The sequence below is a fragment of the Pinus tabuliformis genome, chromosome X, assembly GCF_031772625.1.
Source record: "Pinus tabuliformis cultivar Carrire ecotype Pingquan chromosome X, CPIR1, whole genome shotgun sequence".
Classification (NCBI taxonomy): domain Eukaryota; kingdom Viridiplantae; phylum Streptophyta; class Pinopsida; order Pinales; family Pinaceae; genus Pinus; species Pinus tabuliformis.
In genome coordinates, this window is record NC_142308.1 from 851219471 (window position 1) to 851236822 (window position 17352).

Consider the following 17352-nt stretch of genomic DNA (forward strand, 5'->3'; position numbering starts at 1 on the left):
TCAGGCAAATTCCTACCCAACACCCCCACCACATCACTGAGTCACCCTTCTCTCTTCTTCGGTGACAGTGATCCAGAAGAACCTATAGGTGAACCTCCTGAGATATACGAAGATCCTATAGCAGAAGAAGAATTAGAGACCATCCCATCTGAAGCTATGGCTGACAATAGAAGAGAAGATGAGAGAATAGAAGGTGCCTTCCCCATCCGAGAGACCAATGGAGAGATGAAAATGAAGAACATTAGCCCATCCTCCTTACCTCACTTCCATGGACTGACTACTGAAGATCCTGATACCTTCCTGTTTGAGTTTTTTGTCCTTTGTAGAACCTATGACTATACTGAAGATGAGCAAAAGCTGAAACTCTTCCCTTCAACTCTTAAGGATGCAGCATTACGCTGGTTCATGGGCTTACCTGGGAATAGTATCACCACTTGGGCTCAGATGCAGCAAGCTTTCAATACCAAGTACAGGGATTACTGTAGGTCTAAGGAAACCAAGGGATAACTCTTTCGGATGACCATGGGAAATGATGAGTCCTTAGAGGATTATGAGGAGAGGTTCCAACTTAGCTATAAGCGGGCCAGGTGCACACTTGACCCTGAATCCCTCAAGTTGGTCCTGCTCCGAGGAGTCCCTGAAGACCTCTTAGATACCCTTCACATGTTAGCTGGGGGGGACATTTACCAACTGCCTTATGAGGACATCAAGACTGTGTTTAGAAACCACTCCAGGGCAGCACGGAAACGAGGTAGAGGAAACCTCCTCTCAACTAGTGTCCCTTTCTCCAAACATGAACTTGCAAATCAATTAGAAGATCTTAAGAGTGAGGTGAGACAGACCATTGCCATGCAGCTGGACACATTCAGGATCCAGTAGAAAAAAGAAGAAGCTGAGAGAGCCTTGGCTGTCTTCTGCCCTAGGTGCACAAGGAGACACCCTAAGAACGAATGCCCATTGCATTCAGTTGAAGTATGTTTCGTTTGTGAGGAGGACCATCCCACGAATCAGTGTCCAACCTTACCTGGGTTTAAAGCCATGTACCAAGGGACAGAAGCTCCCACTGAACCTCTCTATTACCTCAACCAAAGGAGGCCACAAGGACCTAGAACTTACCAGCAGGGGATGCAAGGGGCACCTCAAGCTTATTACAGCCCCAACCAATCGACTCCTATGCCTTCCTGGGGTCCCCCTGCTCATCCTTCCTGGTCCATGCCTCCTCCATGGTCTTATCCACCTCAGTACCCTACTCAACCTACTTCTCATTCATATCATTCACATGCCCAGCCACAACCTCAGTGGAATGCACCTCAATCGGGGTGGAGGCCCCAGTACAATACTCCTCCCGCCATTTTGCCTCTACCACCAGTTCAACCTCAGCCATTACCTCCTACTCCTCCAAGGCAACCTCAAATGCCTGCTCAACCGAACCCAAACCCCAACAATAGACAGGCCCAGCAGGTATACACTGGGGAAACCTCATGCCCTACCTATGCTGTGGAGATCCAGGAGATCAATCTTCGATCTGGAAAGACTCTACCAGATTGCCAACCTCCTCCCCCAGAGGATGAGGAAGATAAACAGGAAAGTGAACCAAAGGCTATTCCACCCTTTCCTGAGAGACTAACAGCCACCACACAACCCAACCCAGAGGAGGATGAGCTTCTGGGTGAGCTCAAGTAGTTGTGTGTAAAAATACCACTTCTCCAAGCCATCAAGGATGTGCCAATATACAACAAACTGGTTAAGGAAAAGTGTTTCAAACACCCAGGCAGGCGGAAGAAAGATGCTTCAACCATCAATGTCATAGGACAACTGTCTGACCTTATGTTAGGACAAGTCATCTGCCCAAAGTACCTAGATCCTAGAAGTCCTGTAGTAGATGTCCACATCAATGGCACCATCATACCACACACCTTGATTGATCTGGGGGCTGCCATTAATGTGATGACCAGGGATACCATGCTCAAACTCAATCTTCAGGGTTCCTTGAGGAAGACCTCGACAGTACTGCAATTCGCAGATCACTCCACTGTGACTCCCGAAGGGATTGTGGAGGATGTCTTGGTCTCTGTCGACTCTTGGGAATACCCTGTAGATTTCTTCGTTCTGCAACCCAAGGCAAAGCTTACTGGATATCCTCTCATTTTGGGAAGGCCTTGGTTAGCCACTACAGATGCTTACATAAGTTGCCGTGCAGGAAATATGACCATCAAAAATGGTCCTATGTCCAAGCAGCTAGTCCTATACCCTCCTTAGAGCATGACTTACCACTCTGGTTGGAGGAAGGAGAGGAAGACGAGGTGTACTCAGCACCTCTGTGCACCCTAGATACCACCAGAAGAGACCCCCCAACCGAGGATGACTTGATTGAGACCCTGATCCAGAATCCACCTTCCAGTGCACTATCCTTAGAGAAATTGGTGGAGGATGCCCAAGCCAGCACCTTAGTGGATCCTTGTACAACCAACCCTGTCACTCCCAGAGTCAAGACTGTGGAGTTCGGCCCTGAGAGAACGTTAAAGATCAGCTCCTCCCTATCTCCTTCCCAGGAAAAGGAGCTGTGTAGCCCGTTGGCCAGTCACCTAGATGTTTTTGCTTGGAGCTATAAGGAGATGAAAGGAGTCCATCCTTCGGTCTGTACCCATCACATATACATCAAAGAGGATTGTAAGTCGGTTAGGCAACCCCAGAGGAGAATGAATCCAGCCCTTAAGGACATTGTCAAGGAAGAATTGCAAAAACTGTTGGATGCCAGATTCATCTACCCCATCTCAGATAGTGAATGGGTGTCCCCTCTGGTGTTGGTTCCCAAGAAAAATTGGAAATGGAGAATCTGTGTGGACTACCGAGAACTGAACAAAGCTACCAAGAAAGACCATTTCCCTCTACCTTTCATAGATCAAGTGTTGGATGGACTGGCAGGAAAGAAGTTCTTCTCTTTCCTGGATGGGTTTAGCGGGTACAACCAAATCCAAATCATCCTGGAAGACCAATATAAGACCACCTTCACTTGTCCTTGGGGCACCTTTGCCTACTGAGTCCTTCCCTTTGGGCCATGCAATGCTCCTGCTACCTTCCAGAGAGCTGTCTTAAGCATCTTCTCGGAGCTGGTCCATGATGCAGTGGAAATCTATATGGATGACTTTACTCCTTATGGGGCCAACTTCCAGGAAGCATTGTCCAATCTGGGAAAAGTCCTAACCAAATGCATTGAGATGAACTTGTCCCTTAGTCCTGAACAATGTGAATTCCTAATGACTGAAGGGACCGTGCTAGGCCATACCATTTCTCGCCAGGGGTTATAGGTGGATCCTAACAAAATTGCTCTCATTAAGAAGGTTCCACCTCCTCAAAAGGTAAGGGATGTTCGGAGTTTCTTGGGATTAGCAGGATATTACCGAAGATTCATTAAAGACTTCAGCAAGCTAGCCTCGCCATTGTTTGGCCTGTTGGCAAAAGATGTGGAGTTTAAATGGACTGACGATTGTCAGAGGGCTTTGAATGAATTGAAGGACAAGTTGGTGTCAGTCCCAATCCTGAGAGGTCCAAACTGGGCCCTACCTTTCCACATCCACACTGATGCCTCGAACAAAGCCATAGGTGCAGCTTTAGGACAAGTTGAGAAAAAACTTCCATATGCCATTTACTTTGTTAGTAAAAACTTGTCCAAAGCTGAGCTGAATTACACTGTAACCGAGAAAGAATTATTAGCTGTGGTCCATGCACTGAACAAGTTCCGACACTATATCACTGGCTATCAAACATTTGTACATACCGACCATGCTGCCATTAGATATTTAATGAATAAACCAGATGTGAATGCTCATATTATTAGATGGTTACTTTTGTTGCAGCAGTTTGATTTGACCATTGTTGACAAACCATGTAAAGAAAATGTTGTTGCTGACTTTTTATCTAGATTGGATTTGTCTGCAGATGAGGATGGAACGGTGGATGACCAGATGCCTGATGAACATATGTTTTCTATCTCAGCACTCTCTCCATGGTTTGCTGATATAGCAAACTACCTTGTTTCAACACAATTCCCTCCACACCTATCTTCAAGAGAGAAGAGTAGAATCATCAGAAAAAGTGCCTCATTTACTTGGATCGGGGGCAATCTGTTCAAGCTTGGCCCTGATCAGATCTTAAGGCGTTGTGTAAGGGAGGAGGAAGTCTTTGATATCCTCCTCACCTGTCATGATGGGCCTTGTGGATGACATTTTGCAGCAAAGAGAACTTCCTTCAAGATCCTGCAGGCAGGCTACTATTGGTCCACACTTCATCAAGATGTCAGAAGATAAGTCAGCCAGTGTGACCAATGCCAAAGAATGGGGAAACCGACCCAAAGGGATGAGATGCCTCTCCAACCTCAGGTGACTCTTGAGCCATTTGAGAAGTGGGGTATGGACTTTGTGGGCCCAGTCAACCCTCCTTCGAGGCAAAGGTCTTACATCATTGTGTGCACTGACTACCTGACAAAGTGGGCAAAGACCAAAGCAATCAAAGAAGCAACAGAAGAAAAGGTGGCCGAGTTCCTAAGAGAAAACATCTTCTATAAGTTTGGCTATCCAAGAGAGCTGGTCACCGATCAAGGGAGCCAGCTCACCTCCAACTTGGTTGAAGATCTACTAGCTCCTCACAAGATCAAGCATAGGACTTCCACCCCCTACCACCCTCAAGCAAATGGGCAGGTGGAAGTCACCAATAGAGCAATAGAAGGGATCTTGACTAAAGTGGTGAGCAGCAGCAGAAAGGACTGGGCAGATCGCCTGGTTGAAGCCACATGGGCTTACAACACCACTTGGAAGACCACCATCGGCTTCACACCTTATGAGCTGGTCTATGGGAAGAAAGCTTTACTGTCCATTGAATTTGAATACAACACGTTGAGGATGGCAGCTCAGCTGGACCTAGATCTCAGCCATGCACAACAAGAAAGGTTATTGCAACTGAATGGACTGGATGAGCACCGAATGCAGGCCCTCCTTCACTCAGAAGTGGTTCAACTTCAGAGAAAGGTGTGGCATGACCAACACCTCCATGACAAGCAATTTCAGCCGGGAGATTGGGCTTTGTTGTATGACTCCAGATACAAAGATTTCAAGGGGAAGCTGAGAACCAGATGGCTAGGGCCATATTCAGTGGAAAAATGTCATGACAATGGATCTGTTCTTATTCGGACCATTGATGAGGAAGCCATCCCCATGCTTGTTAATGGGCATCGCTTGAAGATCTACAGGAAGCCTCTCTCAAGACAAGAGTTCATCAAAACTATGGAGAAGGCAGTGTTTGTCATAGAGAAGGGTTCTGCCTCTGCTTTGGGCATACCCTGAAGAATCTAAAAAAAAATAATAATAATAATAAAGATCCTTGGGTGAAAACCTTTCTGAGGCGCCCAAGGCAGGTGGTAGGGGTGAAAACCTCATTGAGGCGCCCCTATTGTCTTTCAAAAAAAAAAAAAAAAAGAGATTGAAAAAAGATCCTTGAGTGAAAACCTCTTTGAGGCGCTTAAGGCAGATGGCAAGGGTGAAAACCTCATTGAGGCGCCCCTGTTATCTTTCAAAAAAAAAAGAGAAAAAGAAAAAGAAAAAAAAAGGAAAAAACAAGAAAGACAAAGACAACAAGTTTATCATGTGAAATTGCATGCAGATTGCAGGTGTTCTATGGAGGAGAGGGAGCCTCTCAACTCAGAGCTCAGGATCCTTATCATGCTGTCAGGAGACCTCACCAGCACCTCCTCCAAGAATACTCATTTTCTCCAAGGTATGTGCAATTTTATTACAACTTGAGTCTTCTACAGGAAGACGCAGATTTTCTACAGGAAGATGCAGATTTTCTACAAGAAGGTGCAGACTCTCTACAGGAAACACAGCCTTTCTATAGGAAGCTCTGTATTTCTACAGGAAACTTCCTGTAGGAGCTCAGAACGGCCCAGAATTCATTTCATGAGGAGATCTAACGGCTAAGGATTGGTTTGGACGCATGCAAGCCATTGTTGTCACCCTTGCACATTGTTGTTATCTTGTTCCACCATCCTTGTCGACATGCAACAAAGTTACCTGCACCAGCAAAGCAGATCGATGAGTTCTCAAGAAAAAGCAAATTTTAAATGAAAAAACGCTGGAGATCTCACACCATATTCATCCCAGTCATCCAGAAGCTCCGAGAGCGTGATCGTGAGGCCAGATCCTTTGTCGTGCAGCATGCACCCAAGGAGGAAGAACTGTTACAAGACATCCTGCGGGAGTCCGGTAACAGTTAAGCCCGCTAGAGTGGATACCATTCACAGCGCCGGCCATATGCAATGAAACGCGGGCGCATGCAACCAAAGCATCCAATCCATCGTTGGCAGCCTGTAAACATGGACCTCCGGGCCTGTGTAAGTTCGCCAGCAGCAGGTAAATCCACTCATCAGCGTCAACAAAACCGAAACATCGTGTGCAGCCACGCAGGTAAGTGTCTCGACCCTTCCTTCCATCAGATTGCATGAATTTTACTTTGATTTGATTGCAAAGTGTAAAGGTGAATGGGTTGAGCGGCCGTATGGCCATTTGGCCGGCCACGTCGGCCAGTTAATGGTCTAGTTGGATGTTTGGGTGGCGGCCATGACAAAAAGAATGGGCAGCACGCACGTGAGAGCAATCCCGTCGAAAAAAACGAGTTTAACAGAAGAGGCGGCGGCAAATCTGCGGGAATTGATGCGGCAGCAAGTGAACGCGCAGTTGAATGATGGGATGACGTCGCCCAACGGTCTGGCGGGGACAGCTCACCCCCGCGCCATGGATTCTGCCGATTAAAAATCTAATCGGCTAGATTGCACTCATGCATTTATCAACCACCGTTTTGAACTCGAGTGGCTATCCTGATCTTTCTACAGTTCGATATGCCGAGCCTTTGGCTATCAGAACGCTTGTGAAGCACACCCAGAGTGCAGACCAACTGCAGTCTTTCCCGAAAATCGCGCGCTGCTTCTACAGGAACGCTGTTTCTACAGGAACGCAGTTTCTACAGGAAGGCGGGTGCCTCACGTAAAAAGGTGGCAGATTAAAAAGGTAACCCTAAACTCTTCATGCAACTGGTTTTTAAAGGTGGCAGAATAGTCGTCCACAGTCTGGTCATAGAAAAATGGTGAAATTGTTGTCTGCTGTGCCTATACTGTCATTCTACAGGATGCCAGGGTAATTAAACTGTGTTAAGTTCCTCAGGGATAAGTTTTGTGGATTATGTGCATGACAGAAGCATAATCCTACGCTCTTTCTCAGTCGACCAAATTTCTCCCACAATCACCACCTCTGGTTAAGGAAACTGTTTTATCATGCCGGGTGGGTTTATTAGACGAGAACCCACTGATTCAACCAAGTTAAGGGAAAACCAGGAGGTGGTGGAGCTCTTCACACGGGTTCAATGGATATCTTTTTCTGATAAATTGCAGGGTTACAACGATGAAGTGGCAGAAGAATTTTTGCAGGCCCTGAGGCCGAAATCCAAGACACTGGCCACAGTGAACTTCAGGGGCATAAGCCTCAAGCTCACCCCGTAATATATCAGTCGAATTACTGAACTTCCAATGGGTTTGCCATGGGATAAGGAAGAAAGGAAGTTGAGCTAGCAGGCCAAGAAAGAATTCTTTCCACCTGAGGAGGAATTCTAGGAGGACAAAAATGGGGTGCGAAGAACCAGCTTGCTGCCACCATGGAATGAAGTTAGCCTGCAAATCATGAAGTATATAACCTGTGAAGGCCGTTTTAGCATCGTGTACGCGTATCACTTTCGGTTGCTCACTGAATTGAGGCACCAGATTGATCTTCCTGTAAAAGAGAAACTGAGCATTCCTTATTTCCTGCTACAGTCTCTAATTGAGTGTGCCACAAAGTTAAAAGAAGGCATACCAGATCAGGTAGCCCACCATGGGTTAATCAAACTTCTTTTGGAGGATGCGCTCCATTCATATAAGGTTCCCCTCTCATGGGAATCATTCAGAAATTTGACAAGAGATGGAGACATAAGGATGCTGGCTGAAGAAAGTGGTTCCTCCAGCAGTGAGGAAAAAGAATCAGTGGCCGAGGGAAAGAAGGAAACAGGCCAGAAGACCCCGACCACAGTGCAGAAGAAAGAACAAAAGAAGAAGCATGAGAAAAAGGATGACAAAGAAAAAGGTGACACACCCATCTTGTCAGCAAGAGAAAATAGGTTGCAGAGAAGAACGGACAAAGCTGAGATGGTCCACATCAGCCCAAGTACCTCATCAGCACCCGCAACCCAACCAAAAAGCAAAACCCATGCAGCAAAGCAAGCAAAGGTGGTGACACTTGTGTCTACAGGGAAGCAGAAACAGGCTTCTACAGGAAGCCCGAAAACAGTAAAAAGGTCTTCTACAGGAAACCCGAAAATTACCAAAACAGGGGCTTCTACAGGAAGCCTGAAATTGGCTAAAACAGGGTCTTCTACAGGAAGCCCTGAAAAGGTGAAATCCAAGGAGAAGAAGGTGGACATTCTGGCAAGGGAGGCAGTAGCTGTACTAGCTGGCCTCAGCATGCCACCTAAGCCAAAAGAAAAGAGGAAGAGGGAGACCCCTCTATACTTTAAAGCTCGAAGAAGTGTTAGGATAAAGACGGGCAAGCCACAGCCTTCGTCCAGTAGCCCGATTGTCATTGAAGATACCCCTGCTTCTCCCAAAGAAAAGTCCCCCTCAAGGATAACAGTCACCTATGAGAAGGGGAGTCCAAAGAAAAATACGTGGCAAGAAAGGTTAGACCTGTTGACTGAAAAAGCTCGGCTACAAGAGGCTGAAAATGTTCTCCAGGACACTCTGGCCCGGCTACAGGAAACAGGAAAGAGGGAAGAAGCGCCACCCTCATCACCACCAGGGGCAGAAGAGGCAGGGCCACCAAGAACAGGAAAGGAAGAGCATGCTCCGGGCCCTAGTTCTCGGCCAAGGACAAGGAGCTGGAGCAAAGTTGCTCAAGGATGAGCAAATATTTTAGCTGGGGGGTGATGATGAGCCCCAATTTTTGGTACCAAATTGGGCTCATTTGGCCTACTTACCTTGCTCAACCATTCATCTTTTATCACTTATGCATTCATTTCTTAGTATATTCGTGTTATTTGTAGGAAGAAGGGCAGGCATTATATCTATGTGGCTAATACATGATGATTTCAGGTTTTTGGCATTAAAGAGAGCAAAAGACCACGCAGAAGGAGACAAGGAGACAGCAAAGGTGGCATTGCAGGTTTATAGGGAGGTTGTCTACAGCCTTAAATAACCTCCCTCGTGATTTTCACCTTAACTCCGAGCTCCAACAGCTCTCCCCACCGAGCTAGGAGGCAGCCAACAGATTCTACAGGATCAGTAGTTTGACTTTCAGTTGGACAGCCAAGCTCCATGAATGGAGGAAGCCAGCTTGATCTTCATTATGTATAAATATGAAGGCCGTAGCCTTTGATAGGAGCTTTTTGAACTTTTGAACTAGTATTGTAATTTCTGAGCATGAGCTACAGCTCAGTGTTTGTTTTTGTAAGCCAGTTTTGGCATGACATTAGACTCTTGATTATGAATAAAGGCAAGCAGATTTGGATCTAATTCTGAGCTTTTAAGGGAGCTATAGCTCTCAGGTTAGGGCCCAACCTGAGAGCAATAGACCTCCTCTTCTTTGTAGTGTTATTTTCCTTTCTTTTCAGCACTTTGTTTCCTTGTTTTGACATGCATTTCAAGAACACAGTCTGCTGATTTGATTTCTTTAATGAGATTGAGTAGGATTAGCTTATGGTTAAATCACTTTCAGTTGCTTAGATTAGAATAGGAGGTTTGTAATTCACTGGAGCTCTAAGAAAAGGTTGATAGTGCCTTCACTGCCATCTCTGTTTAGAGATTGGGGTGCAGTCTGTACCAACCACCAAAAAACGCAGTCTTTTTCTACTTTTATGCAAGCTGCAACACAGTCATTTTAGTCATAGAACCATCCATGCACTCTGATCTTGAGCCATACTTCTTCATTACAACTCCATGCACGACTTCTCTTCATGATTTACATTGTTGTTCATTGGTTTAATAGCACAGGTAGCACAGGTTAATGGATTCTCATTTTTGGTGCAAGACATAAGCAATTTGTTTTATTTACACTGCTCAGTATCATCGCATTTCCTTCTTCTTCTTCTTAAACACGCCTAAAGCCACCTACTCGACCTCTGTTCAGCTCGTTTACCTTCCAACTCTTCCACTGCCCACGTAGCTCCATTTTCTTGACCTTTCGTTGCTGCCATCCTTCTATCCACCAACCAACTTCGTGCACTCTTTCTCCATCTTATATCTCTGCCCCTGAGTCATCACAAGCTCCATCTCCATCTTACCTATCCACCCATACTGCTCCATCACTTCACCATCACCCAAAACTCCCATGGTAGAACACCCTGTAGAAGTTGGCAGACTTCCTGTAGAATCCCTGAGTTTCCTGTAGGATCCCCTGCAGACATCCTGTAGAAGCCTGCAAACTTGGTTGCCGAGCACCAGAACGTTGTGGACTTCTGTGGACTGATGCTAGGGATCCTCTGGGACCTCTCCTAGCCCTCCTGACCTTTCCCAAGCTTTCTCTCCCTTCGCACCACCTCTGCACAGCCAAACCCTAATAAGAAACAAAATCATAATCACTCCAACCACTTAAGCAAAAATACAAAAACAATGTTCTTTTCAATAGAAGTAGTTTAAGTTCATGCATTTCACATCACTAGAAGTAATGGCATCCTTTTTAGACATTTTCACTCTCACTATTGCATCATAGAGGTTAAGCTAGTCAGATTAGGGTTTACTAGGGTTTCCATGTTTTGGTTGGCTTTCAGTTCATTTTTGCAAAGTAGATTAATTTCCTTTGAAATAGCCTTCGTCCATCATTTAGAAAGCTTCTTCTGAGAGCATATAGAAGTTGGCTTGAGCCCTAGCGGACTTGTGCCAGCTGACCAAGTGACAGTTGCGACAAGAGCTAGTACTTGTGCATACAGCACCGTCGCTTCCAAGTTTGTACGAACTACCGGGTTGATAAAATTAGAGATAGGAAGCTCCAGGAGTTGTAGCATTATTGCTACAATACTGGATCCCACCAACTGTGATGATCTGTGTGGATTTGGAAACGTCGCCCGAATAAATAAGGTCGCCAGGTCTCGACTGCATGTAAGATGGCCATCATTTCCTTCTCGTAGGTAGATTGGCCCAGATTCCTCCCACTGAGTTGTTGGCTTGTGAAGGCCAATGGTCGCCCTTCCTGCATTGAGACCACCCCAATACCTGTACCTGAAGCATCACATTCAATGACAAAGGATTTGGTGAAGTCAGGTAGTGCTAAGACTGGAGTGGAACACATGGCGTTTTTTAAAGCGGTAAATGCCTGTTGTGCTTCCTCGTTCCAGAAGAAGGAATTTTTCCTTAGGAGTTGTGTGAGGGGCTTCGCTATGCGGCCATAGTTGCAGACAAATTTACGATAATAGCCTGTGAGACCCAAAAATCCTCTCAAGCTCTTCAAAGTCTTAGGTTGAGGCCATTCTTGCATTGCCTGGATCTTTTTGGGGTCCACCTTGACACCTTCACGCCCCACAATGTGGCCCAAATACTCAACTTCTTCCATGCCAAACGAACACTTAGACATCTTGACAAATAATTTATGCGTGCGGAGCAGTTGCAAGAGTAGATCTACATGCTGAAGATGCACCGCCCAAGTGCCACTATAGATGAGAATGTCATCGAAGAAGACAAGGACAAATTTTCTGAGATATGGTTTGAGGATGTGATTCATAAGACTCTGAAAAGTAGAAGGGGAATTACAGAGACCAAATGGCATGACCAAGAACTCATAATGGCCTTCATGAGTTCTGAAAGCCGTCTTGGGAATGTCGACTTCCTTCATGCGAATTTGGTGGTAGCCGGAGTGAAGATCCAACTTAGTGAAGAATTGAGCCCCATTGAGTTCGTCCAGCAAATCGTCAACCACCGGAATGGGAAATTTATCTTTGACTGTCAACTTGTTGAGGGCCCTAAAGTCGGGACACATCCGCCACTCCCCATCTTTCTTGAGGACCATGACCACTGGGGATGAATAAGGACTAATGCTGGGACGAATGACACCTACTTCCAACAATTCCTTGATGATTTTTTCTATTTCATTCTTTTGAGTGAACGGATATCTGTATGGCCGCACATTTGGGGGTTGGGCCCTTGGAACCAAGGTGATGCTATGATCATGTTCCCCTCGCGAGGGTGGAAGCTCATAAGGCTTGTCAAAGACCGTCCAATGGTTATTTAAAATCTGCTGCATCTCAAGATGAATTGGCAGAGACCTGGTTTCGACTACCTGGATGGCATTAAATTGAGCTACCACTCCATGATGGCCCTTTTTTAACAATTTTTCCATCCGATGCGAGCCGATGACAGTGGGGGCTCCCACCTGGAGGCCACGGAGGGTATGTGTGGATTTTTTCTGCTTAAAACTCATATATAACTCCTGGAAATCCATTGTGATTGGCCCAAGAGTGCGGAACCATTCAGCGCCTAGGACAATGTCGCATCCCCCCATGTTTATGGCAAACATGTGGGTTTTCAACTGATAATCCCCCATTTGAAGTTTGAAATTTTCACAGCGGCCTTCACATTTCATTGTGCCCCCATCTGCAATTTGGACTTGGAAGTTAGAAACTGCCCGTACAAAACAATGCGCTGCTTCGGCGATTTTTTGATGGATGAAATTATGGGTACTTCCACTATCAATCAAGACTACTACTGGGCGATGTTTAAGAAAACCCCAGATTTTGAGATTTTGAGGGGAAGAAATTCCAGCCAACGCATTGAGCGAAATAACTGGTTTGTCAGATACAATATCCTTTTGGTTGTCTTCTTCGATCGCCTCCGGTTCCTCAAGTGGTGGATCTTCCTCGGTGGAGCTGTAGTCAGTGGCATCTATTTGAAAAAACTTGGGCTCCTTGCATTTATGACCAGGGGAATATTTTTCATCACAGTAGTAACATAGTCCTTGCTTCCTTCTTTCGGCCAGTTCCTAAGGTGACACCTTTTGGACCTTAATTGTCTGAGTCGTGTTGTGAGCTTGTGGGGGACGACCTTTAGTGGGAAAATTGGGGCGGCTGTATTGGGCTGTTATGGCACGTTCCACCTTACGTTCCCTTTCTATCGGGGGATATATGGGTGTGAAAATCATTCCCTGCGAGCCTCTTCAATCCAGTCTGGAATGGGAAGGGAAATTGCGAGAAGAGTACTTTCCTCCTCAAATTGGCGCGATAATGCATCTGCTACACTGTTGTCTTTCCCTTTCTTGTAAATGATCTCATAATCATATCCCAGCATTTTGGCTAACCATTTATTTTGTTGTGGGGAGGATAGGCATTGCTCCAAAAAATATTTAAGACTGTGATGATCTGTTCGGATTTGGAAACATCGCCCCAATAAATAAGGTCGCCAGGTCTCGACTGCATGTAAGATGGCCATCATTTCCTTCTCGTAGGTAGATTGGCCTAGATTCCTCCCACTGAGTTGTTGACTTGTGAAGGCCAATGGTCACCCTTCCTGCATTAAGACTGCCCCAATACCTGTACCCGAAGCATCACATTCAATGACAAAGGATTTGGTGAAGTCAGGTAGTGCTAAGACTGGAGTGGAACACATGGCGTTTTTGAGAGCGGTAAATGCCTGTTGTGCTTCCTCGTTACAGAAGAAGGAATTTTTCTTTAGGAGTTGAGTGAGGGGCTTCGCTATGCAGCCATAGTTGCGGACAAATTTACGATAATTGCCTGTGAGACCCAAAAATCCTCTCAAGCTCTTCAAAGTCTTAGGTTGAGGCCATTCTTGCATTGCCTGGATCTTTTTGGGGTCCACCTTGACACCTTCACGCCCCACAATGTGGCCCAAATACTCAACTTCTTCCATGCCAAACGAACACTTAGACATCTTGACAAATAATTTATGCGTGTAGAGCAGTTGCAAGAGTATATCTACATGCTGAAGATGTGCCGCCCAAGTGCCACTATAGATGAGAATGTCATCGAAGAAGACAAGGACAAATTTTCTGAGATATGGTTTGAGGATGTGATTCATAAGACTCTGAAAAGTAGAAGGGGCATTACAGAGACCAAATGGCATGACCAGGAACTCATAATGGCCTTCATGAGTTCTGAAAGCCGTCTTGGGAATGTCGACTTCCTTCATGCGAATTTGGTGGTAGCCGGAGCGAAGATCCAACTTAGTGAAGAATTGAGCCCCATTGAGTTCGTCCAGCAAATCGTTAACCACCGGAATGGGAAATTTATCTTTGACTGTCAACTTGTTGAGGGCCCTGAAGTCAGGACACATCCACCACTCCCCATCTTTCTTGAGGACCATGACCACTGGGGATGAATAAGGACTAATGTTGGGATGAATGACACCTGCTTCCAACAATTCCTTGATTATTTTTTCTATTTCATTCTTTTGAGTGAACGGATATCTGTATCGCCGCACATTTGGGGGTTGGGCCCCTGGAACCAAGGTGATGCTATGATCATGTTCCCCTCGCGAGGGTGGAAGCTCATAAGGCTTGTCAAAGACCGTCCGATGGTTATTTAAAATCTGCTGCATCTCAGGATGAATTGGCAGAGACCTGGTTTCGACTACCTCGATGGCATTAAATTGAGCTACCACTCCATGATGGCCCCTTTTTAACAATTTTTCCATCCGATGCGAGCTGATGACAGAGGGGGCTCCCGCCTGGAGGCCACGAAGGGTATGTGTGGAGTTGTTCTGCTTAAAAATCATATATAACTCCTAGAAATCCATTGTGATTGGCCCAAGAGTGCAGAGCCATTCAGCGCCTAGGATAATGTCGCATCCCCCCATGTGTAAGGAAAACATGTGGGTTTTCAACTGATAATCCCCCATTTGAAGTTTGACATTTTCACAGCGGCCTTCACATTTCATTGTGCCCCCATCTGCAATTTGGACTTGGAAGTTAGAAACTGCCCGTACAAAACAATGTGTTGCTTCGGCGTTTTTTTGATGGATGAAATTATGGGTACTTACACTATCAATCAAGACTAATACTGGGCGATGTTTAAGAAAACCCCTGATTTTGAGAGTTTGAGGGGAAGAAATTCCAGCCAACGCATTGAGCGAAATAACTGGTTCGTCAAATAAAATTTCCTTTTGGTTGTCTTCTTCGATCGCCTCTGGTTCCTCAAGTGGTGGATCTTCCTCGGTGGAGCTGTAGTCAGTGGCATCTATTTGAAAAAACTTGGGCTCCTTGCATTTATGACCAGGGGAATATTTTTCATCACAGTAGTAACATAGTCCTTTCTTCCTTCTTTCGGCCATTTCCTGAGGTGACACCTTTTGGACCTTAAGTGTCTGAGTCATGTTGTGAGCTTGTGGGGGACGACCTTTAGTGGGAAAATTGGGGCGGCTGTATTGGGCTGTTATGGCACGTTCCACCTTACGAGCTACCTGGCAAGCCTCCGTCCACGTGGGAGGGTGGTTGAGTAGAACTTGAGCTTTGATGGCTTCTTTAAGACCACTGATAAAACATTTCGTGTAGAACTCATCTGAGAGACTCTGAGTGCGGAAGGCTAAGGCTTCAAAAGCGGTGATATATTCATCCACTGTACTCGTCTGTCGGAGCTTAGTGAGACGTCCCAAAAAGGAGTCTCCCTGTTCAAAGCGATCTCGAAGAGCTTTGGAAAAGTGGCCCCAACTCTGAAAAGGTCCATTGCGACGTTGATGCCATTCCGCCCATTGCCATCGTTCATTATCCAAGTACATGATCCCCACCATAAGCTTAGTCCAATCATCTATGAGACGATTCAATTTGAAATACTGGTCCATTTGTGCTAGCCATGCAGACGTGTGAGAACCGTCAAATTTCTGCATATCCAACTTGGGAGGTCGCTGATTGGGTGGTGAATGGGTGTGCCAGACGTGAGTAGAGTGGCTAGACTCACCCTCATGGTGTTCATGGCCATTATACGGTTCCTCGAGAGCTGGCTCCTTGCCCTTATTGAGTGCTTGCCGTACCTGGCTAGTTAGTCCGCTAATCATATTTTTGAGGTCGTTCATATCTGCTTCAATTTTGTCTAGCCTTTCATTGGCCATCGCTTGAGCTCTAGTTTCTACCATACACCAACTTGATGAAAAATTGGGACCGCCAGAATTTTTTTTTTTCTAATAGATTGAATGGTACCACCGTGTTCAGCTCGTCGTCCTGATGCTGATGGGCTAGATCACAAATAAGCGCTTCGGAAGATCTCAGACTCGTTTTTTTTTTTTTTTGTATGAAATGATTCTTTATTAATCTCAAAACCCTTAAGGTAGGGCAACACCATACATTCACTCCTTAAGGAAGGAGAACACTCCACAAGCCATATGCCTGTTCATACAATAATACTTCACTTCATATCCCTCCATGTGGAGTCTCTAGCCTCTATATAGGCCTCATACATACAATACCATGGGTCATTACCATGGTTCCCTCATACCATCAACTAATACCATGGGCCCATTACATTATTATTAACTACTTGTGGTCCCTTACATGACATGGGTTAACCACCTTATTTATTACTATGGCCCATCCCATTATTACATTATTACCTTGGGTACCTCCCTTGGTACCCCATATTATCCCCCCTAGGTATATAACATTCCAGGACGTCTAGATCTGCGCCGCAAAATCGCTGCCCTGAAAATTGGCTGCAACCCCACTGATTTTTAGATCAGTGATATCTCCTTCATCCCCCCTAGGTATATAACTTGTTATAGATCTAACCCAGAAATATTATAGATCTGATATAAAAATATAAGAGAATGCAAAGAAACCCAGAAATAATATGAAATGATTCTTTATTAATCTCAAAACCCTTAAGGTAGGGCACCACCATACATTCACTCCTTAAGGAAGGAGAACACTCCACAAGCCATATGCCTGTTCTTACAATAATACTTCACTTCATATCCCTCCACAACTACTCCGATCTGGTGGATCTAAGAGATCTGAATGGTGGAGCAACTGCTGCTGCTGATCTGATGGAGCTGCGGGACTGATGTCTGCTGCTGCTGCACTTGCTGATCTGGAATAGATGATGTGTGATCCCCCGATTGAAAATTGGGGCGGCTGTATTGGGCTGTTATGGCACGTTCCATATTGTAGCTCTGATACCAATTGTTATAGATCTGATCCAAAAGATATATGAAAATAGAAATAACCCAAGAAATAGAAATGATTCTTTATTATCAAACCCTTAAGGTAGGGCAACACCATACATTCACTCCTTAAGGAAGGAGAACACTCCACAAGCCATATGCTTGTTCATACAATAATACTTCTCTTC